Consider the following 26,233-nt stretch of genomic DNA (forward strand, 5'->3'; position numbering starts at 1 on the left):
GCGAATATGTGCAGGACATTACATAAATTTCATATCGTGGTTGCTTCCCGTCAAAACAATAGTGAGGCGAAAACCCAATCTGTAGAGAGGGCATTGATCATATAAATGCAACGAACACTATATTTTATATTGTTGTTTTTTACTGCTACTGTGACACACAACTCTCTCTCTCTCTCTTTCACACACACACACACACACACACACCAACACAGTTATTATTAATATTGAAGGTCTAAAACGTTACTATATGACATAAAAAACAACATCGTGAAGGAAGCTGGAGAGCTACCTCTTCAATGCAGTACAAATGGTTCAAATGGCTCTAAGCACTATGGGACTTAAAATCTGAGGTCATCAGTCCCCTAGACTTAGAACTACTTAAACCTAACTAACCTATGGACTTCACACACATCGATGCCATAGGCAGGATACGAACCTGCGACCGTAATAGTAGTGCGGTTCCGGACTGAAGCGCCTAGAACCGCTCGGTCACAGCGGCCGGCAATACAATATATTAAACAGCAAAGAGGCTTGTATTTTGTGGTGAATTTGTTGCATTTTCCTGTGACATTTATAACGTAATTATTATACTCCCATAGGTCTGCACAGTAATTCACTCCACATGCACATCTAAATTTTTTCACAAACTGTTCAGTACGTCCAATTCACAAGTGGACAAGTAGCATGGAGTGTGGTTAATGCTCGTAACTGTCGTATCTACCGAAATTTTGAAACAATTATACCTTTCATTAAATGGAGCAATGTACTCATTCAATACAAATTTCCGAAGAAAAGGCTATGAATGAGAGGTCCTAGCCTGCCTCCACAGGGGTTTCGCCCCTTTACATGACGTTTACTTACGACTGAAAACGCGAACTGCAAAGAGACGTCAAGCAACGCCTTCAGTAACAAATATTCGTACTTAATTGTGATACACAATGCTATCGGTCCCTGTGGGTTCCTCCATTATCAGATGTAATATACTCCTAACATTATTTTTATTACTTTTGCGTGAGATGAAGCTATGAAAATCTGTTTCCTTTCTACGCGAAGATAATACATATTTTTTTTTAAATTTTGAACCAGGAAATAAATGATAATGAACAAGGTTGAGAAGCTTACCAGAGAAGCTGAGTTCAACGTTCCTTCTTGTCAAAAATAAAAATGTTCCCTTTTATGAGATTTTTATTTTCATAACTAATTGTTCTGGTATAAAGTATAACGGGAGATAGAATTGTGTCTTCCGCTATAAACTTTTCTCCTCACTACTTCCCTTCTTTCTGATGCTCTTTGTAGACTATCTTTCCCTCCCGTTTGTTGTATTTACTATTCTGTTTGCTATCTTTTCCGTCTCTTTTAGTGAACATTGTTTTACGTATTTCTTTCTCTCCTGATATCAGTTTAGTATTTTTTGGTACTGAAGTACATATTTCAGATTGCCACGCTTGCTGTTGTCATTATTGTTATATTACTGTTACACTTTCATCCCACCTAATTATATGTTTCATTGTTAGTTTTACAACAGTGATGTCTTCTTCGATGTACTTTTGCCAGATAAATGACAACAGAAACAAATAAAATTTTCTAAAAAAATTCACTTTATAACTTACCATAACTGCACGGGCTGCCATGTTCCACACGTGTTGCTGTCTTCTGAGAGCTGTTGGAGACTATGAGCCCCCTGCCTGGACAATCACCTTATATACATGCCACATCTGGTCACGACCAACTTTCGGCGTCTAACTCTTAATTACACTGTCGTTTCCGCGAGTGTCTAACAGTAGATTTTCGCGCGTATTCGAGACCTACCTGTCTGCAAGACAGCAAACACACACCTTAATTACCACTACTGCTATTGACTTGTAGCACACATTCAGCTATTTTACAGGACGGAGAATTTACTATTGTTTTGTAATTTAATTCTGGATCGATTGCAAAGTTGTTATGCGTCGAATATTAAAAATTATGGTTCATTATGGATAGAACTAGATATTTGTCACGTTCGGGTTCGCTGGATAGAAATTCAGTGATGGAGATCTGATTTTGTAAAAGACAATTATTTTTGCTATTTTGTGCTCTTAAAATGCAGCAAGTTTTGTGTTCTATTCATTCGTCTAGGTGACCATTGTGTGCCTCATGTTACCAAGACGATGGTACTACGCCTTTGATATTTTGTATCGGGGTGATATTCCCTGCATTCTGCCGTATTTTAAATTGAAATACTGAACGCTTGACGGCTGCACTTTTTTATCGTTGAACTAAATTATGAAATAAGTTTGTATCCTTGAGGATGTGGCTGTAGCGCCGCGAAACTAATTGAATCATTAATAAATATTTATCATGCAGCTGTAGCGGTCTTTTTTGTTATGATGCGTTTCGATACAGCTGTAATGTATTCAACAGATACTCATGATTTAACGATATGCGAGCTTATTTTAACAACAAAAGCTTTGATATACTACAGCTGAACACAGAATGTCGTTTTTCTTTAAATTTTCACACGAAATGTTTCTAAGGCACCCTGGTAGTCACTGTTCTCGTATTGTTCTGAATGTTGACTGCGGCTATCATCTATTTAGAAACAAGGACAGAAGGATGTTTAAGGTTTACCTTTGTGTCAATGACGAAGTAATCAGATATTTATCAGTTCTTCGAAGAGGTCAGTTCAGACTTCTCAAATGGTTCAAATGGCTCTGAGCACTATGGGACTTAACATCTGAGGTCATAAATCCCCTAGACTTAGAACTACTTAAACCTAACTAACCTAAGGACATCACACACATCCATGCCCGGGACAGGATTCGAATCTGTGACTATAACGGTCGCGCGGTTCCAGACTGAAGCGCCTAGAACCGCTCGGTCACACTGGCCGGCTCCAGATTTCTCCTCATGTAATTTAGAAAAACTATGGAGAACGTAAATAGAATGAGGTGACGCATGTTTCAACTTCACTACTCCGATATCGTATTGCACTGCCTACATTATATTGTATAAGAATGAGAGACATAACATTGGCATCGGATTACTTAGATATGTAGCATGAACCGAAGTCACGACGGTGAGACCAGATTTTATAATTACGTTGTAGATTGTACAAACAGTTAAGGAATCCAAAGCAAAGTTTGAAGAAGGAATTAAAGGTCAGGTACAAGAAATAAACACTTCGAGGTTTGCCGATGATGGTGTAATTCTGTCAGAGACAATAAAGTGCTTAGCAGTTGAACGGAATCAACAGTGTCTATACCGAACGATAGAAGATGAATATCAACTAAAGGAAAACATGGGTAAGGGAATGTAGTCAATAAAATCAGGTGATCCTGAGGGAATTACATAACGAGATAAATCGTTATAGGTAGTAGATGAGGTTTGATATTTGGGCAGTAAAATTATTGATGATAGCTTAAATAGAAAGGATGTAAAATTGGTGTATGGCAAGGAAGTGTTCTTTCACCCCCAAAGTTCAATCTATACGTCGAATAAGCAATGACGAAATTAAAATCAAGCTTCAACAGTGGGATTAAAATTCCGTTCGAGAAATATAAATGATCAGAATCGCTGACATTGTTGTGCTCCATGAAAAGACTAAAGCATTACAGGGCATGTTGAATGAAATGGACAAATCAATAAGCACATAATATGGATTGGGAGAAAATCGAAGAAAGGCATAAGTGATGAGAAATAGTAGGAATGAGACTGTTGATAATCTTAACATTTGATAGGTGACAACAAAGCAGACGAAATTGAGGAACACTGCTACCTTGGAATCGAAATAACACATGACGGACGAAGCGAGGAGGACATAAAAGGCAGACTAGCTCAGGCAAAGAGATCCCTCCAGGCCAACAGACGTCTGCTAGTATCGAAACATTGGCCTTAATCTGAAGAAGATTTTTTTGAAAATGTGCATCTGGAACACAGCGTTGTACGGTAGTGAATCGTGAACTATGATAAAACCTGAAAAGATTCGAAGCATTTGAGATGTAGTGCTTATAAGGATGATGAAAAGTAGATAGACTTATAAGATAAGGAATGAGGAGGTCGTCCGCAGAATTGGTTAAGACTGAAACGCTGACACGAAGAAGGTACAAGATGGTAGAACATTTTTTAAAACGTGAGGAAGTAACTTCTATGGTAATAGAGTGTGCTGTAGAGGGGAAGATTGAGATTGGAATATATCCAACAAAGAATTGAGAATTCCGGGTGCAAATGCTGCTTTGAAACGAAGAGATTGGCCCAAGAAATCAATTCGTGGCGGACTGCATCAGTAGATGGATGAGTTACTAGCTTTCGGTGTACAAGGCGTTACATTTGTTTTTGTTGATGCCTATTCTCACATATCTTACTACATACCTGTCATGGGCTATAACACATCTGAATTTCTGCTAGAAAAATTTCCCAACCCCTTTCCCAGAGCAAAATGTTTACTTTTGGCTGTTGTGAGCGTTTCTAATCGTGTTTTACCTTACTTGTTAAACAGAAATAGCTTTCTGCTTCTCCTAACATTATTAGTTACACATTATTGACAAACTGTGATCGCAGAACATTATCTGTACAGTCACCGAATCGAAATTTAGCGGCTTCGAATCGAAATTTAGCGGCTTATCCCCATAAGTGGGCTGTCTCATCAACTACTCACCATTAGAGTTGCATGCAGCGAGGAATAAAGCCACAAAATGGGTTCAGTTGATTACTAACCACGTAAGCGACATAATAAACTGAGGTGACAAAAATCATTGGATACCTTCTAATGTCGCGTAGGACCTCCTTTTGCCGCCGGACGGAGTGGCCGAGCGGTTCTAGGCGCTACAGTCTGGAACCGCGCGACCGCTGCGGTCGCAGGTTCGAATCCTGCCTTGGGCATGGATGTGTGTGATGTCCTTAGGTTAGTTAGGTATAAGTAGGTCTAAGTCTAGGGGACTGATGACCTCATAAGTTACGTCCCATAGTGCTCAGAGCCATTTGAACCATTTTTGAACCTCCTTTTGCCGGACGTAGTGCAGTAACTCGACATGGCATCAATTCAACAAGTCATTGGAAATCCCTTACAAAAATAATGAGCCGTCCATAATTGCGAAAGTGTTGTAGGTACAGGATTTTTTGGACGAATGGATCTCTCGATTATGTCCCATAAATGTTCGATGGGATTCATATCATTCGCTCAAATTGCCCAGAACTATCTACAAACCAATCGCGAACAACTGTGGCCTAGCGACATGGAGCATTGTCATCCATGAAAACTCCATCGTCTTTTGGAAACATGAAGTCCAAGAATGGCTGCAAATGGTCCCTAAGTAGTCGAACATAACCATTTCCAGCCAACGATTGGTTCCGTTAAACCAAAGGACCCAATTCATTCTATGTAAACGCAGCCCACATCATTATGGAGCCACCATCAGCTTGCACAGTGCCTTGTTCACAATTTGGATCTGTTGTTACGTGAGGTCTGCGTGCGCCTCACTCGAACGCTACCATCAGCCCTTACCAGCTGAAATCGGGACTCATCCGACCGGGCCACGGTTTTCTAGTCGTCTACGGTCCAACCGATGTGGTCACGAGCTCATGAGAGGCGCTGTAGGCGATTTCGTGCTATTAGCAAAAGCACTTGCGTCGATCGTCTGCTGCCATAGCCCATCAACGCCATATTTCGCCGGATACTTTCGTGGCACATCCCACATTAATTTCTGCAGTTATTTCACGCAGTATTTCTTGTCTGTCAGGACTGACAACTCTAGGCAAAGGCCGTTGCTCTCGCTCGTTAAGTGAAGGCCGTTGGCCACTGCGTTATCTGTAGTGAGGTAATGCCTGAAATTTGGTGGTCTTGGCACACTTTTGACTCTGTCGATGTCGGAATATTGAATTCACTAACGATTTACAAAATCGAATGTTCCATGTGTCTAGCTCCAACTACCAATGCGCTTTCAAAGTCTGCTAATTCCCACCGTACGGCCGTGAATCACCTGAGTATAAATGACAGCTCTGCTAATGTACTGCACTTTTATACCTTTTATATGCAATACTACCATCACATGTATATGTGCGTATTGCTATCCCGTGACTTTTGTCATCCCTGTGAACAAATTCATAGAAAATACAACATTGTTCGTTAGATCATTTATGTGTATTGTGGAGAATAATAATTGTACAATAACATTCCCTTGTACTACACCGGTATAAACATCTGTTTCTAAAGATTTCTCTCTGTTTCCAAAATGAGATTTTCACTCTGCAGCGGAGTGTGCGCTGATATGAAACTTCCTGACAGATTAAAACTGTGTGCCGGACCAAGACTAGAACTCGGGACCTTTGCTTTTCGCGGGAAAGTGCTCTACCAACTGAGCTACCCAAACACGACTCACGGCCCGTCCTCACAGCTTTACTTCTGCCAGTATCTCGTCTCCTACCTTCCAAACTTTACAGAAGCTCTCCTGCGAACCGCACACTCTGCTGAAGGCTGTGGCTAAGCCATGTCTCCGAAATATCCTTTCTTTCAGGAGTGTTAGTTCTGCAAGGTTGGGTAGCTCAGATGGTAGAGCACTTGCCCGCGAAAGACAAAGGTCCCGAGTTTGAGTCTCGGTCCGGCACACAGTTTTAATCTGCCACGAAGTTTCATTTTTCTCTGTTTGTTAGAAACTCTTCAAGCCATACCACTGCCCGACGATGCGAGGCGGGATCCATTGGCTCTGTCTCATTGAGAGCTGGAGGGGATGTCTCTAACCATTTCGATAGAGGTATTTTCGTCAATTAGCCACCTACATTCTTCCTCGTGATACATCTCGAGATCTGGGAACGGCCTATTAGCCACCATCGGTTGACTGCTTGGTGCGGCAATTGCCAAGCGCCGCGGTGCCATTGCAACGGGAGACTGCTCTGCCAATCTATCGTCGGTCCTATATTAGCAGCGTCCAAATGAAACCGGTCGACGCTGCCCATTGTGTGAACAACAGCCAACACCTTCATGGCGATCTCGCAATGGCCACAATCCAAACCCATATCTATGTGTACTTAGCTCTTTCAATAACAAAAAAGTGGAGTAATTAAATCGAAGACTGGGTTGTGCTTATACACTCCTGGAAATTGAAATAAGAACACCGTGAATTCATTGTCCCAGGAAAGGGAAACTTTATTGACACATTCCTGGGGTCAGATACATCACATGATCACACTGACAGAACCACAGGCACATAGACACAGGCAACAGAGCATGCACAATGTCGGCACTAGTACAGTGTATATCCACCTTTCGCAGCAATGCAGGCTGCTATTCTCCCATGGAGACGATCGTAGAGATGCTGGATGTAGTCCTGTGGAACGGCTTGCCATGCCATTTCCACCTGGCGCCTCAGTTGGACCAGCGTTCGTGCTGGACGTGCAGACCGCGTGAGACGACGCTTCATCCAGTCCCAAACATGCTCAATGGGGGACAGATCCGGAGATCTTGCTGGCCAGGGTAGTTGACTTACACCTTCTAGAGCACGTTGGGTGGCACGGGATACATGCGGACGTGCATTGTCCTGTTGGAACAGCAAGTTCCCTTGCCGGTCTAGGAATGGTAGAACGATGGGTTTGATGACGGTTTGGATGACCGTGCACTATTCAGTGTCCCCTCGACGATCACCAGTGGTGTACGGCCAGTGTAGGAGATCGCTCCCCACGCCATGATGCCGGGTGTTGGCCCTGTGTGCCTCGGTCGTATGCAGTCCTGATTGTGGCGCTCACCTGCACGGCGCCAAACACGCGTACGACCATCATTGGCACCAAGGCAGAAGCGACTCTCATCGCTGAAGACGACACGTCTCCATTCGTCCCTCCATTCACACCTGTCGCGACACCACTGGAGGTGGGCTGCACGATGTTGGGGCGTGAGCGGAAGACGGCCTAACGGTGTGCGGGACCGTAGCCCAGCTTCATGGAGACGGTTGCGAATTGTCCTCGCCGATACCACAGGAGCAACAGTGTCCCTAATTTGCTGGGAAGTGGCGGTGCGGTCCCCTACGGCACTGCGTAGGATCCTATGGTCTTGGCGTGCATCCGTGCGTTGCTGCGGTCCGGTCCCAGGTCGACGGGCACGTGCACCTTCCGCCGACCACTGGCGACAACATCGATGTACTGTGGAGACCTCACGCCCCACGTGTTGAGCAATTCGGCGGTACGTCCACCCGGCCTCCCGCATGCCCACTATACGCCCTCGCTCAAAGGCCGTCAACTGCACATACGGTTCACGTCCACGCTGTCGCGGCATGCTACCAGTGTTAAAGACTGCGATGGAGCTCCGTATGCCACGGCAAACTGGCTGACACTGACGGCGGCGGTGCACAAATGCTGCGCAGCTAGCGCCATTCGACGGCCAACACCGCGGTTCCTGGTGTGTCCGCTGTGCCGTGCGTGTGATCATTGCTTGTACAGCCCTCTCGCAGTGTCCGGAGCAAGTATGGTGGGTCTGACACACCGGTGTCAATGTGTTCTTTTTTCCATTTCCAGGAGTGTATAAGAGCTATTCCAGGAGCAACGTACAAACAAAGGGTCTCGCTGCCTCAAGAGGGTATGTGCCTAAACCTGATACCAAAATACCTGAATTACTACTTTTGGTCACTTGTTCAAGCAATTAAATACAAAATCAAGTGTAGAAATAAGCATCCTTTTACTTTATATGGCAAGCGGCTTATCGATCATACGCTTATTCTATGAGCCTCTTCCATTTCTTTCTGTCGAATGCACTGTTTGTCCATTTTGAGTTGATGTTCATCCCGGATGTGTTCTGTCCGATTGTTATCTCGCCACCCAGTACTATCTCTTTCTCTTCCTCTCTTTCCATCTACTGCCCTGCAGCAGCCTATTCTAGGTGATGTCGCGTGTCATTCTATCTATGTGACCAGCCCACCTCTGCCTTTCTTTAGCACTTCGATGATGTAGTGGTTTCTGTACAGTGTACAGCTCCCGTAGCTCTTCATTTTTTCGTATCCTCCATTCTATGTTATTTTCATCAATTACAAGTCCATAATTTTTCTTACTGTTTTCTTTTGAAGATCAACGGTTTTTCTTCATCCTTTTCTCTAAATGTTATTATTATTATTATGTGTGATTAGACTCTGTCGGATCACGCAAAGCTTCTTGATTCTTTTTCCTTTCTTTCCACACTGCTCTCATTTTTTCTGCGTGGACTCTCTTCCTTTCCCTGTCCATTTTGTTCCTGCTTTCTTCGGAGCTTCGTTCTCCGACTTAACTTCCCATCTGTCAACTTTCTGCTTAAATACTTTTCTGTCCAAAATATCTGACTAATTTATCTGAGCTTTCTGTAGGTCCTTTTTGACCTCTTGTATCCAGGGTACAGTTTTAAGTCCTTCTATGTCTTTAAGAATTTTGTGTGTAAATCTTGTTTTGAGAAGCCTAGAGACGTGCCCATACAATTTTAATCATATTTTTCTAATGTCTGCTGCAAGGATGGACAATTTCTCAGTTGTTTAACGGGATTGTAGTCTACAGCCCTCTTCTGTTTTCTTTGGCTCTAGTATCTTTCTGATGATTTTATGTTCTTCCTTCAATAAATTTGTAGATCACCTTTTATGTAGAATGTCCAGGTTTCACTAGTATACAGGACTTCAGGTTTTAATACTGTATTATATTGCCTAATTTTAGCGTTTTTGGACAAGCGTTTTTTATTGCACACTTTGTAGGTTTTTCCATAGGCTCTCTTTAGATTTTGGAGGGCAATGTTATGTGCTATTTTCTCTCGCTCCGTAGGTTTAAGGACTTCATCTAAGTATTTAAAACATGGAAATTTATCGAATGACCGTATTTTTTAGTCAAATTTTAAGTGTCAGTTTTTGTGGCGAAGAACTCAGACTTTAGGAAAGCTATTTGCAGGCCAACTTTTCTCTGCGCATTTTTAAGGACTTCTATCTGTTCGAGTGCCGTTATCTCATCATCCGCTAGTAAGGCTAAGTCGTCAGGAAAATCTAAACATGAAATTCCTATGTAATCTTGACTCGCCCCATCTGTATACGTTTTCAGCAGCTATTATTTTTCAGTTCCTTCTGCCATTCGCGGATGATCTCGTCCAGCACAAGGTTGAACAGAAGAGGACGCCATGGGTTTTTCACCCATGAATTTCACCTTGGAGGTAGGATCAGTCAATGTTTCGAAATATTAGTATTTAAAAAATGTTCAAATGTGTGTGAAATCTTATGGGACATAACTGCTAAGGTCATCAGTCCCTAAGCTTACACACTACTTAACCTAAATTATCCTAAGGACAAACACACACATCCATTCCCGAGGGAGGACTCGAACCTCCGCCGGGATCAGCCGCACAGTCATGACTGCAGCGCCTAAGACCGCTCGGCTAATCCCGCGCAGCTCAACCTGAGTAGTCCCCGCCCGGAGATCCAAATGGGGGACTATTTTACCTCCGCAATATATTACCCAATAGGACGCCATGATCATTTAACCATACCGTAAAGCTGCATGTCCCCGGGAAAAATTACGGCTGTAGTTTCCCCTTGCTTTCAGCTGTTCTTAGTACCAGCACAGCAAGACCGTTTTGGGTTAGTGTTACAAGGCCAGATCAGTCAATCATCCAGACTGTTGCCCCTGCAACTACTGAAAAGGCTGCTGCCCCTCTTCAGGAACCACATGTTTGTCTCGCCTCTCAACAGATACCCCTTCGTTGTAGTTGCACCTACGGTACGGCTATTTGTATCGCTGAGACACGCAAGCCTCCCCACTGACCGCAAGGTCCATGGTTCATGGGGAAGAGTTAGTATTTATGTGCAATGAAATTATATGTTCGTGGACACTATTGAATCTGAGTCATGGGTTGCTTCTCGGGTAGTGCCGCTGTGCCGTGGCGCTACTTATATGAAAAAGAAAGAAAGACGAATCTATACGTATTGCGCATAAAACGTTGTTTTGAATACTACTCTGATTTGAAGCCGCGTATAGAAGCCCTTTACAGAAAGTAACAAACTTTTGTGTGTGAATTGCCGACAATCGCATCTCTGCATTGGTTAGCGGAATTTCACGTGGTACTCGGCAGCCATTTCTGGGCAGACCTAAGCAAGGGAAGTACTAATTTAAGATTTATTTCTTTGTATGAAGCCTTTGTGTCATACAAGAATGTTTTGTATGAAGGGAACCTACTGAATTATTTTTGTGTTGTAGAAATTAAAGCTAGTCACAAAAATTTTGAATTTAAATCACTGTGATGCACTATGCAGTACCGTTAGAATTTCCGTGTCTGGGGAAAATTTTAATTAATTCATGTCTCTATGATGTTTAATATAATATTTTTATACTGTCTTTTGCATAAACATGAAATGAAAGCGTAATTTTATCGTTTCGTGTAATAGTGTTCTTACAAAACCGTTTGCACATTACCTATCATTAGTGTGTATAAGGATCAGTTCCACGAGTGTGGTTGTAGCGTAATCCGCACATAGCCTACTTTGTGAATCAGATTACGCGTAACGTGCGTTAGATTTGAATGTAATAAGATTTTTTTAAACTTACAACAGACAAAATATGGAACAAAATAACAATTACTGAACAATACGTATTTCCATTCAATAACAATTTTTTTTATTATACGAGAATAAAATTTAGAATAACTGTCTCTGAGAGACAATTAACTAATATAAGTACAATAGCGCGACCTTTTTCTCGCTCTTATTACTCTTCAGGAATAATGCCTCACTGTTGTGCCGTTAATTGCAGCTCAGGACCAGATCGTGGGTACAGGCTAATCAAAATTCAACAACGGGAAGGAAATGCGGAACGTCGCTAGGTGTGGTTGCACAGAATATGAAGAAAGGACCAGTTCTCTAAACTGTGTGAGGTAAGAATCCACACCTACGCAAAATTTTTGTATTCCATCGAGGAATGACATCACTTTCCTCCTCTGAGCCGAACTGTGACTGCGTTGTTTAAGGAAGTCACGAATAAGTTCTGCTTTAATTTTTTCTTTTCTTAGCTTCATTTTATACCAGATCAATTCGAAAATAATTGAGAAGATGGTATCCATCGTTCTGCAAAGAAGGGACGAAACCCATAGAAAAAAATGACTGCTCAAGACGATTTAGGGGGCACTTTAAATACGGGTCTCGAACCAGGTAAAATCTTTTCAGCACAGTTCGTACAAATAATCATCTCCCTGATGCTGTGTCATTTAAAAGTACTTTACGCCTTACCGTTGTTTCACAATATTTTCGCTCAAGTCAGTATGAGAACTGTCAGAACGCAGTTGCTGAATTTTTACGCAAGAGCATCAGAATGTGAAGAAACCCTTAGATTAACAGAGCTTAAAAACTATACTGGGAGTGACCTTTTAGTGTATGCCTCAGAAGCAGTTTTCAGTGTGTTTGAAGTGGCGGAAAAATTTTTCGTGTGAATGGAAAACCTAGCCTTGGTTCCAAGTGTTAGAGAACGACTCTCTAACAGCAACAAGGAACTCAGCTCACAATATACTATCCTGACTCTCTGTAATAAACAAAACTGCTCACGTATTCATTACAACAAGGACACAGTCCTATATACTTTGAGGAAGCGTAATCGATTTGTTCCTATGATCGATTTGTTCCTATGATAACAAAATCACAATGCAGTAGCAAGAGTATGAGCATGAAAACTGCAGAACGAGATTGTAAACAACAGTAAACGTGATTGTAAGTGCCAGAACGCTAAAATAATTGTTTGTTGTTATAATGCATTCTTTTCATTAATTTATTAGTAATAAAAGATGTAAAAGTTAGTATAATTGCAATCCGAAAGTTTCATTCCGGTCTTGCAGTGACGCATTTGTTAAAAACTTATAGTTTGATAAGTGTTACACTACTGCATGTTATTTCAAATAATTGTAAATGTTTGTTACAAAAATTTTTGAGAGCGTTTAAGGATTCTATTAAATATTGCTTTGCTCAAAAATTGATTACGATACCATTCGTACTAACATGGACATAAAACCTGTGTTTAAGAACTTGTTCTGGTAGAAGGATGACAAATTCTATTGTGTTGACTGCTTCTATCTGTAGTTATGACATTTAATGATAATAAACTGTACTGCAGAGCGTGATTGACGCCGTCTGCGCTCATAAGCAGTGTGTAAAAGGCTACGCTGTCGCTTTCTATATGCTGCATACCGCAGGGTGAAGCGAAGTTTCCTCTGACACGGAAGTTTACGTTCTAACCGCCAGAGAGCAGTAAAGTGCAGAACCAAGAGTAGCACGATTCTGCTATCTAGCGGCAATGTGAGAAAACATTCGGATGGAATTCATGAAACCGAGTGTTAAAATCTTTGTGGAAGTACTAATGCATTAGGAAATGCAAATTAATTAAATCGAATACAGAAATAATACACTTAATTATAATTATAAATGAGTGGATACAGTTTATGATTTGTAAAAAAAAAAGTTCCGCTACTGGAACATTGCATGGGATGATTTTGAAATGTAGACTTTTTAAAAGAGGTTGTTTTAACGGTTTTCAGACCATTTTAAAAGTGTGAATGCAATATTTGTTTTACATCACTTTGACCGCAGCAGAAGTTTTATAGTACCGCGCCTCAAAATTAGCGGTTCTGAATGATTTAGTCAGAGGTACCCGTTCATCAAATACTGGTCTGGCTGTATATAATTTGAATATAATAATGCTCCTAGATTTTGAAACTAAGAGGTTTTGCTGCTGTTGGGACAGTACAAGAAACTAACTTGTTCACCAAGTTTAGAGCACCTGCTTTCAAAACAACAGTATCGCATTTCTGTTCGTGTAATACAGTTGTCTAAACAGGCTGTAATTAAAACACTTTACCTGAGTGCATAGTGTTTTCTTTAAGTGAGAATTCAGTCGACTGTGAAAGTTCCAAACATGAACAAAGTAAGTGAATTATTAAAAACACCATTTAGCGACAGAAAGTGAATAAATTCAGTTAAAAATACTAGGTAGGCCACTCCCAAATTTGACTCTACAGCAGCAAATAAAAAATCGATGCCGTCAATTCAGTCCATAAATTTTCCAAAAGATGGATTTGGGAAAGCTGCTCATGGGTGAAAAACGAGAATAGCTGATATTGGGCATATATGGTATGAAATTAAATTACATGAAATGTCAAAGCGACATGAATAACATTCTGAGTTTTCATTTATAAAAACCATCATTCAGCGGAGAGTAGATTCGCAGTATAGACAAACAATTGACGGCCACAACAAACAATTAGAACAGAACATATATATATATTGAATTTAATTGTAAACTGTTCAGGCGCGACTTCTGCCATTATCTTACGCAACCATACATAAGAAACCATTTTTAAGACGGTCACGTAATTGTCCGCACATACCCTATGAACAGCGAATAATTGGGCGGTCGATATGTGCGCGTGCGGGTACTTTGCTGTATGAGAGAGAGATTTTCGAAGTTGGTCTTACGTTTTATTTCTCATGGAGACATGAGAAGAAGAAAGTTAAGCAACCTCTCTCTTTGTTACTAAATCGCTTCCTAAGTTGTTCTCCAAGAAAGTATGAAACTCTTACTGTGCATAAGAACGGCACCGTTGCTATAAGTACTTTTTTTTCAGCCAGTGGAACGCTACAGCAGCAGTTATTTAGAAATTCTGCGACATGTAAGCAACACTGACAGTCCCAAGTCTTTAGCTTGGAAAGAAGTTATCAGCTGAAGAACTACGCTAAAGGAGGTCCGTTGCTTTCGAAGCTGCTATCACCAATGGTTGGGAAGTAAGAAACGATCCTTTCCTTTACTAGTTTATGGCCGATATTGGGAACGCCAGTGCTGGGTTCTACTCTTTTGTAACATTCGATCAACATTCGTGGGGAGTCTCCTCTTTCACAATATCAGATAGATTTAATTGTACTGCTGAATTTACACAGGCAGTCGTGGTTAATAGCGACTCACCGTATGCGCAAGGTCGTACTGAACCAACGTTAAAATGGCAGAGAAGGCCTAGTTGAACTGTTAGTTAAAACATTAGGGCACACAACGGGAGAGAATTTGTGGGATACTTTATGGAATAGGATGAAGATAAATTGTTTATTAATTCATTATTCAAGTCGATACTTAACACATTTCTCAGATGCTCTTACTATAATAATGTCTTTAGGGGGAACAAGCTCGTGATTATGAAATACTAACGGAAGTGGAGCGTGGAAAGAGGATAAAGCAAATGGAGATAAGCTCGAATGAAGCCGACATTTATTGGACAGTACTCCCCTTCCACACACTACGTCACGTAGAAACATTAGTTCATCACCGTGCCTCACACACAGGAAATATTTATGTAATTGACTAAGTTAATCAGCAAGAATCATGCCTCGAGAGAACATGGGATATAATGCTTCGGAGTTAGTGAAAAAAAAAAATGGATCGGCCAAAATAATAACACAGGAAGGGGAGAAAATCCAAGTCAAGCACTCCTGGTAAACCGAATTATTCACGTAACGTATGATCCAGGGAACGACTATCGTACATATAGGGATTCATTATGCTCAGAATAATTAGTACCATGTGATTAGAGAGGGAGGCTTTGAATAGGTAAGAGAAGCAGAGTCAACTAACGCTTGTAGAACATGATTTGTTACAGAAGACTATCATCATCGATATAAAGGTTCATTATACTCAGCACACTGAGCTAATAAAAAGAATTACTAATCGTAAAACACATATTCGAAGCTACGGGATTGTCAGTGCTACCCAAAGAACATGTTCAACTTACCAAACACATAGCATGGAAATAAAAACACAACTGACCGCGGCTGAATGACAGCAGGGCAGCTCGCTAATGGTTATTAAATGAAAGAATGATAAGTGGAATTTAAACTTAAGGAAACATCACTAAGGGTACACCAAAGTCCATTACAATCGAGAAGTTCATTCACGTTGAATACGGACCAAATTAATATTTCACAAAACCAAAGATATTACATAACAATTATGATAAAACACTAAAGTTAGCAACAAACTAACATTATAGCAGATAATGCCTGAGGACTGAGCACGACCACAAGACCTTACCTTATACCCTAATTTACTTAGATTCAAACACAAGGTTAATAGAAAAACACTATTAATTACTAAGTCGACATGAACACAGAGCAACCCGACTTCAATCTAACCATGCTCCAGTGGAACAGACACTCACGGCTTGGCAACTGCAGACGGATCATCACAAAAAACCAGGCGTCTGTTGGAAACGGACCCTCATTGTCTGCACCATTCGTCTGGCCAATGGAACGAAGATGAAGAAAGCGAGAAAGCTCAGGATTTGCTGTATTGCTGGACATCAGTCAAACGGAAACAGGGAGATCGGTTTTGGTGGGCATTGAGGGAATGATACTCCCCTAACTCACCTTGGTCCATTTGAAAGCGCTCACCAACTCAATCATATAGTACGGACAGTCGATAGGTACATGGTAAGTGAAAAGGTTGCTAATCTCAGGAGAAATAAGACAGTAGCCTTCCATTGCATTCTTTTCCCAATTATCGGTACGGGATGCAGTAGACAGCAAAAGCCGGCCGGTGCGGCCGAGCAGTTCTAGGCGCTTCAGTCTGGAACCGCGCGACCGCTACGGTCGCAGGTTCAAATCCTGCCTCTTGCATGGATGTGTGTGATGCCCTTAGGTTAGTTAGGTTTAAGTAGTTCTAAGTCCAGGGGCTGATGACCTCAGATGTTAAGTCCCATAGTACTCAGAGCCATTTGAACCATTTTTTTGATAGCAAAAGCAACAAACATGCAACTTTAGCAGTGCACGAAATCGTAAAATACGAAAGGTGCAAAAGACTTGCTCTTTCAGAGCAAGAAAGATTAGTTCAATGTTACCTTAAGCGAGGTTGAGCTGCGATGGAGTGCGTCGATTGATTCTTGAGGTAAATCTGTAGACAAATGATTTACTGGGCAGAAAGCGACCTACAATCATTCCTTTTACACTATTGCATATTATTTCTACTGTTATGTTACGACTCCAACTGTTGCCATACACTGTACTTACCTGTTTCACCGCATGTTTTCACTATGTTACATTTGCAAAAACAAACTTGTTTGAGTATTTTTATAATCAGTATCCGGCACTGTCTTTGAAACTGAATATTCTTTCTCAGAACTGTTAAACTATTTCTTCACATAAGTCAAGGCCACTTTCGACATCCAGCACCACTCTGTACCCTAACCTTGTCTCAACTTAGCGTCACTCTCGAGGGGATATCCTCTCGGTCGACATCACTGGGTAGCGTTGCTACGTCATGTGTAATGATTTTCACTGATTACAACATATGGATTTAGATGATTTGAAATTGAATCCATTACTCCTTCAATAGTTTCGTTTTCTGAGAGGTGCTTTCTTCTGACCAAACTCATACATATGAGTACTATGGGGTTCAAGTTCAGCTATGATTTACCTGTTAGTTTAGACATACAAATTTTGTTTATCATTGAATTAAATGTAAGGTCACATCGAAGGTTCCCGGGGATATTGTGAACTTATAGTTGCTACTAAAATACTCTTTTTCTGTGACGAATCATGGCTGCTTTTTCCTGATAACGTGAACACGTAGTTCAAGTAATACCGGTACATATGAAGATGGTATCTGTTCTTTCGGACATGTCCGAAAGAATAGATACCATCGGTGACCATGCATCTGTCTAGAATAAAATGATAATGAAAGCAATACCCTAATTGTCGACAGGCGTTGATATACATCAAGGGGGACAGTTGAAAATATGTGCCCCGACCGTGACTTGAACCCGGGATCTCCTGCTTACATGGCAGACGCTCAATCCATCTCAGCTACCGAGGGCACAGAGGATAGTACGAGTGCAGGGATTTATCCCTTGCGCGCTCCCCGTGAGACCCACATTCGCAACTTAATGTCCACACACTACATTCGTAGTGTTCGTGCCCAATGCACTCATTACTCGCGGCAGACAATCTTACCGAGCCCCGTAAGAGTCTGGGCAATGCGTGTGCATCCAGCACAGAAGAGGAAGGTCAATGGCTGGTTAGCCTTAACTATATGAAGATGGTATCATGTATGTCATGTATATCATGTCCGAAAGAACAGATACCATCTTCATATAGTTAAGACTAACCGTCCATTGACCTTACGGGACTCGGTAAGATTGTCTGCCGCGATTAACGAGTGTAGTGGGCAGGGGCGCTATGAATGTAGCGTGTGGACATTAAGTTGGGGATGTGGGTCTCACGGAGAGCGTGCAAGGGATAAATCCCTGCAGATGTACTATTCTCTGTGCCGTCGGTAGCTGAGATGGATGCTGGTTGGCCTCTATAATAAAAGAACTGAGTAAAAAGATCAACAACGAACTTGGACGGATGTCGTGTGACGTCCGCAACGACCAAAAACAACAATAAAAGAAATATGGATAGAGCGTCTACCATGTAAGCAGGAGATCCCGGGTTCGAATCCCGGTCGGGGACACATTTTCAATTGTCCCCGTTGATGTATATCAACGCCTGTCGACAGTTTAGGGTACTGATTTAATTATTAGTTCAAATAATGTCGGAGTTACAAAAATACTTACACTTCATATCAAGAGGCCTTATAAGAGGAAAGATGTGTGTGCTGCGTAATTAATGCAATACGAATTACTAGACTGATCTTTTTCCACCAAATCATAACTTCTGGCAAGTATGTGAACAACATACCGCAAACTATATTCATCTTCAGTAAACTGAAAAGGGAAAGACGATGAGAGTTTAATGGCCCTTCTACAGCTCATCATTAGAGATGTTTCAGAGAACCAACAATGAAGGAAAAGACCAAAAGACCTACGGTTTTCTCATGTGGGGCAATTTAAGAGATGCACAATCTATGCCTTTATGACAGTGTTACGAAATGTTTTTAATGATAGGGTAGATAAATGGCTTTCTCATTGCCATAAATCTAAATTAACGTCATTTTTTATTTTAAATAATATCACCATACATTCGAAGAGTTAACACACAGTATACAGCTTGTGATTTCCAGAACTTCAGCAGCTACCACCACAGAGCATCGGATGTAAATAAAGATACACATGATTTATTGCATCTTCGGGTGAAGTAGATACAGTGTGCTCTACTATACGTAAAAAAAAAATTAATAGCGTTGATCGCTTATTACCTATTTCGGTTGACTAGCAACAGCCTCAGATCATGCTTATTAAGGTATATGGATAATCTTGGCCACAACACCATTGTTACTAAGTGTAACTCACATGATGCTTACCAAAGAATTGATATCTAAGTATAGTAGTGTTGGTCACAATATCGTCATTACTAAACGTAACTTGACAGTATTCAAAAGTGGATCAAAGCGTGACTGTTAACGTACAAAACCAGCAGAAGACAGAGTCCGTTCATAAGTTAACAGTCAAGTTTTTATCGTTTTATTGATCAAAAATATCCGGACACCCCCAAAAACATACGTTTTTCATATTAGGTGCATTGTGCTGCCACCTGCTGCCAGGTGCTGAATATCAGCGACCGCAGTAGTCGTTAAACATCGTGAGAGAGCAGAATGAGGCTCTCTGCGGAACTCACGGACTTTGTACGTGGTCAGGTGATTCGGTGTCAGTTGTGTCATACGTCTGTACCCGAGATTTCCACACTCCTAAACATCGCTAGGTACACTGTTTCCGATGTGATTGTGAAGTGAAAACGTGAAGGGACACGTACAGCACAAAAGCGTTTCAGGCCGACCTCGTCTGTTGACTGACAGACTGTCGACAGTTGAGGAGGGTCGTAATGTGTAATAGGCAGATATCTATCCAGACCATAACACAGGAATTCCAAACTGCATCAGGAGCCACTGCAAGTACTATGACAATTAGGCGGGGGGGTGAGAAAACGGATTTCATGGTCGTGCGGCTGCTCATAAGCCACACGTCACGCTGGTAAATGCCAAACGATGCCTCACTTGGTGTAAAGAACGTAAACATTTGACGATTGAACAGTGGAAAAACGTTGTGTGGAGTGATGAATCACAGTACACAATGTGCCGATCCGATGGCAAGACGTGGGTATGGCGAATGCCCGGTGAACGGCATCTGCCAGCGTGTGTAGTGCCAACAGTAAAAGTCGAGGCGATGGTGGTATGGTGTGGTCATGTTTTTCATGGACAGGACTTGCACTCCTTTTTGTTTTACGTGGCACTATCACAGCACAGGCCTACAGTGACATTTTAAGCACCTTCTTGCTTCCCACTTTTGAAGAGCAATTCGAGGATGGCGATTGCATCTTTCAACACGATCGAGTACCTGATCATAATGCACGGCCTGTGGCGGAAGGGTTACACGACAATAACATCCCTGTAATGGACTGGCCTGACCTGAATCCTATAGAACACCTTTGGGATGTTTTGGAACGCTGACTTCGTTCCAGGCCTCACCGACCAACATCGGTACCTCTCCTCCACGCCGCAGCACTCCGTGAAGAATAGGCTGCTATTTCCCAAGAAACCTTCCAGCACCCGATTGAACGTATGCCAGCGAGAGTGGAAGCTGTCATCAAGGCCAAGGGTGGCCAACACCGTGCTGAATTACCGATGGAGGGCGCCATGAACTTGTAAGTCATTTTCAGCCAGGTATCAGGATACTTTTGATCGCATAGTGTAAGTTACATTTAGCAACGATGGTGCTGTGACCAACACTGTATTTAGGAACTGGGCATTTAGTAAGCATGTTCTGATGATGCTTGCTAGTCAACAGAAACCGATAATCAGCCATTTGTTATTATATAGTACTGGCGAACGCGGCAAAAAAATTTCTCTGATTGTGCGAAAGAAAACAAAACCGCACGATTTCACAGCAGAGCACACACAGGCTTTCCGTTCTCGGAGTCAGCTTTCCCAGAAAACCTGTACGTTTTTGTTTAAATTACGTTTGGCCCATGTCCGTCCGGAAGTATATTAATCTATAGTGTACAAGTTTAACGCAGAACGGAAAAAAGAACTTTTCGGGATTTGGGCAACAACGTTTCCCCTTTATGTATTACATGTATATTCATATATTACAAAAAATATATAACCAATGTCCATCCGAATGTTTGTTAGAGTATCCTGTAAAAATCTGCAATAAATCGGTCATTGACAATGGATGATTTTTCGTAACACCATTTCCTCTTTATTTGTTACGTATAAAATCATACATTAAAAAAAAAACGTAACCTATGGATGGTCGAATATTCGTTAGGCTATTGAGTAAAAATTTGAAGGAAATCAGTCAAAAACTTTTCAACATGTTTAGCAACAACATATTCACTTTATACATAGCCTACATCTGTGCGTATGTTAGAGTATCCTACAAAAATTTAAAGTAAACTGGTCGAGAACATTTCGAGATTTTTGGTAATAACTTTTCGTCTTTTTATATTACACATATATATTTGTATTTTATATATATTAAAAATATTCATGTTCATGAGAGAATCCAACAAAAATTTGAAGTAAATTGGTCGAGAACATTTTGAGATTTTTGGTAACAAGTTTTCCCCTTTTTATGTTACACATGTATATATATTTGTATGTTATATAAGTTATATTAAAAATATATGTCCTATATCTCTCTGATTGTTTATTACAGTATAACATAAAAATTTGAAGCAAATTGGCCAAAAAATTTTCCAGAATTTTGGTATCGTTTCCCCCCTTTACATTTTACATATAACTTAAAATATATGTTGCCTATGACGTCCAAAAATTGAGTATCATGTAAAAATTTGAGTAAATCAGTGAAGAACATTTCAAGATTTTTGATAACAGTGTTTCCCCTGTATGTATTGCGTGTATATAAACTGGAATTTCAGTCCCCATTCTCCTGCCACTGTCTCCCACTTAAATGACTGTTAATCAGAAAGAGATTAAATATAACATGCCAATATGCATAACCATGGTGGCTTCAAAAGATCAGATATCTTTCTATATTATCTTAAAGAAAATAGGATTGCATCACTTATTACAAGAATTAGAATAAATCAGACAACTGTTCAGTTTAGTTTATCCAGTTTTGGGATGCATGCAGTCTAACCTCACAAATATTTCACTTCGTGATTTTTCACTGGAATTCGCCACATACTCTTCTGTTCACTGTAGTTTCATATCATTACATCTACCTTCAAAGTATTTGTGTAAACTTACGGAGTTTGAGAGTCAGTACAATATCCAGATTTTTATATAGATGAGAATGGTATAAAGTAATTTGATGTTAGTACAGATTTTTTAATTATAAAGATGAAAGTTAACTGATGTGATTAGACATCAATTCTGATGATTCTAAAGTCATAGGAGTAAACTCATTAACATGCACTCTAAAACTTGATATAATGAACAGCACAAACTGCAATTATGTATTGCCACGTATCTATTTAAATTATAAATATACTGAAGGCACTGCAGTATGGGAATACACAACATCCAGATGTATGTATGATCAGTATTGCTCAATTGACCGAATTAAATTTTAGGAGACGAAAAAATGTCCTTTTGTGTACAAAAACTCGTAGAATTACACGGTTTATCTACATCTACATCATAATCTGCAAGCCACCTAATGGTGTGTGGCGGAGCGTATTTTCGGTACCACTATCTGATCCCTGCAACCCTGCTCCACTCGCGAATAGTGTGTGGGAAGAATTATTGTCGGTAAACCTCTGTATTGGCTCTAATTTCTCGAATTTTCTCCTCGTCAATACGTGAGATGTATGTGAGGGGAAGTAATATGTTGTCTGACTCCTTCTGAAACGTGCTGTCCCGAAATTTCAGTAGTAAATTTCTCCGTGATGCACAGTGCCTGTCTTGTAACATCTGCCAGTGGAGTTTGTTTAGCATCTCCGTAACGCAATCTCGCCAGCGATCCCGTGACGAAACGCACCGCTCGTCTCTGTCTCCTCTATCAGTCGTACCTGATAGGGGTCCCAGATAGATGAACAATACTGAAGAATCGGGTGAACAAGCGCTTCTTTCGTGGCTTAGTTACATTTCCTTAGGATTCTTCCAATGAATCTGAATCCGGTGTCTGTTTTTCCCACTATTTGTTTTATATGGTCATTCCACATAAGGTCGCTCTGGATAATTACGCCTAGATATTTTACGGCAGACGCTGTCTCCAGCTATTTTTCATCGATACTGTAGCTGTATGGTAGTGGATTTCTATGTATGCGCAATACGTTACATTTATTTACGTTCAAAGTCAACTGTCAGAGTCTGCACCATTCATCAATACTCTGCAGGTCGTTCTGCAAATTCTTACTATCTTCTGGCAGTGCTACTTCGTTATAAACAACTGCATCATCTGTGAATAGCCTTAAAGAGCATCCGGCGCTTTCTACTAGATCATACAGGGTGTATCAAAAATGACCGGTATATTTGAAACGGCAATAAAAACTAAACGAGCAGCGATAGAAATACACCGTTTGTTGCAATATGCTTGGGACAACAGTACATTTTCAGGCATACAAACTTTCGAAATTACAGTAGTTACAATTTTCAACAACAGATGGCGCTGCGGTCTGGGAAACTCTATAGTACGATATTTTCCACATATCCACCATGCGTAGCAATAATATGGCGTAGTCTCTGAATGAAATTACCCGAAACCTTTGACAACGTGTCTGGCGGAATGGCTTCACATGCAGATGAGGTGTACTGCTTCAGCTGTTCAATTGTTTCTGGATTCTGGCGGTACACCTGGTCTTTCAAGTGTCCCCACAGAAAGAAGTCACAGGGGTTCATGTCTGGCGAATAGGGAGGCCAATCCACGCCGCCTCCTGTATGTTTCGGATAGCCCAAAGCAATCACACGATCATCGAAATATTAATTCAGGAAATTAAAGACGTCGGCCGTGCGATGTGGCCGGGCACCATCTTGCATAAACCACGAGGTGTTCGCAGTGTCGTCTAAGGCAGTTTGTACCGCCACAAATTCACGAAGAATGTCCAGATAGCGTGATGCAGTAATCGTTTCGGATCTGAAAAATGGGCCAATGATTCCTTTGGAAGAAATGGCAGCCCAGACCAGTACTTTTTGAGGATGCAGGGACGATGGGACTGCAACATGGGGCTTTTCAGTTCCCCATATGCGCCAGTTCTGTTTATTGATGAAGCCGTCCAGGTAAAAATAAGCTTCGTCAGTAAACCAAATGCTGCCCACATGCATATCACCGTCATCAATCCTGTGCACTATATCGTTAGCGAATGTCTCTCGTGCAGCAATGGTAGCGGCGCTGAGGGGTTGCCGCGTTTGAATTTTGTATGGATAGAGGTGTAAACTCTGGCGCATGAGACGATACGTGGACGTTGGCGTCATTTGGACCGCAGCTGCAACACGGCGAACAGAAACCCGAGGCCGCTGTTGGATCACCTGCTGCACTAGCTGCACGTAGCCCTCTGTGGTTGCCGTACGCGGTCGCCCTACCTTTCCAGCACGTTCATCCGTCACGTTCCCAGTCCGTTGAAATTTTTCAAACAGATCCTTTATTGTATCGCTTTTCGGTCCTTTGGTTACATTAAACCTCCGTTGAAAACTTCGTCTTGTTGCAACAACACTGTGTTCTAGGCGGTGGAATTCCAACACCAGAAAAATCCTCTGTTCTAAGGAATAAACCATGTTGTCTACAGTACACTTGCACATTGTGAACAGCACACGCTTACAGCAGAAAGATGACGTACAGAATGGCGCACTCACAGACTGCGTTGTCTTCTATATCTTTCACATCACTTGCAGCGCCATCTGTTGTTGAAAATTGTAACTACTGTAATTTCGAAAGTTTGTCCGCCTGAAAATGTACTGTTGTCCCAAGCATATTGCAACAAACGGTGTATTTCTATCGCTGCTCGTTTAGTTTTTATTGCCGTTTCAAATATACCAGTCATTTTTGAAACACCCTGTATATATATATATATATATATATATATATATATATATATATATATATATTGTGAACAGCAACGGTCCTATTACAGTTCCCTGTGGTACTCCGGATATTACTTTTACATCTGTCGATTTAGTTCCCTTAAGAGCGACGTGTTGAGTTCTATCTGCAAGAAGCTCTTGAATTCAATCTCAGGTCTGCTCCGATACTCCGTAAGCTCGTATTTTTTTCATTAAACGGCAATGCGTGACGGTGTTAGATGCCTTGCTGAAGTCAAGGAACATGGCATCAACCTGGACGCCGTTGTCCACTGCGCTGTGGATCTCATGGAGGAACGAAGCGAGCTGAGTTTCGCAGGATCTCTGTGGAATCCATGTTCATTTTTATAGAGGAGCTGTTTATTTTCCAGAAACGTCATAATTCTTGAGCATAAAACATGTTCCATAATTCTACTACAGATTGACGTCAACCATATACGTCTATAATTGTGTGGATCTGTCTTATGGCCTTTCTTAAAAACGGGAATGACCTGTGCTTTTCTCCAGTCGTTAGATACCTTTCGTTGCTCACGTGATCTACAATAAATTAGTGCTAGAAGGGGACCAAATTCTTTCGCTTAATGTTTATACAATCTTATAGGTATCTCATCTGGCCCTGAAGCCTTTCCACTAATACGCGATTGTAGCTGCTTTTCAATTGCGCGATCAGTTATCTCACTATCTGCCATTTCGACATTCGCACGGCGATTGAAAGGAGGGACAGTGTTACGATCTTCCGCGGTGAAACAACTTCGGAAGACCGAATTCAGTATTTCGTCCTTCGTTATCTTTCGTTTCGGTGCCGATGTGGTCGCTGAGTGAACGAACAATTGATTTTGACCGACTTACTGATTTTATATACGACTAAAATCCCTTAGGATTTTTAATCAGGTCGGTTGACAGCGTCTTACTTTCAGAATCATTGAACGCCTCTCTCATTTCACTTCTTACGCTCATTTTCGCTTCGTTCAACTTTTGTTTGTTAGTTAGATTCAAAAAATGGCTCTGAGGACTATGGGACTTAACTGCTGTGGTCATCAGCCCCCTAGAACTTAGAACTATCTAAACCTAACTAACCTAAGGACATCACACACATCCATGCCCGAGGCGGGATTCGAACCTGCGACGGTAGCGGTCGCGCGGTTCCAGACTGTAGCGTCTAGAACCGCTCGGCCACTCCGGCCGGCTTGTCAGTTAGATTTTTACTTCTCTTGAATCTGAGATGAAGTGCTCTTTGTTTGCGTAGCGCTTTTCTAACACGGCTATCAAACCATGGTGGATCTTTCCCATCCCATAAAACCTTACTTGGAACATATTAGGGCATATTGAACGATGC

This window comes from Schistocerca piceifrons, chromosome 8 (assembly GCF_021461385.2).
Source record: "Schistocerca piceifrons isolate TAMUIC-IGC-003096 chromosome 8, iqSchPice1.1, whole genome shotgun sequence".
Taxonomy (NCBI): Eukaryota; Metazoa; Arthropoda; class Insecta; order Orthoptera; family Acrididae; genus Schistocerca; species Schistocerca piceifrons.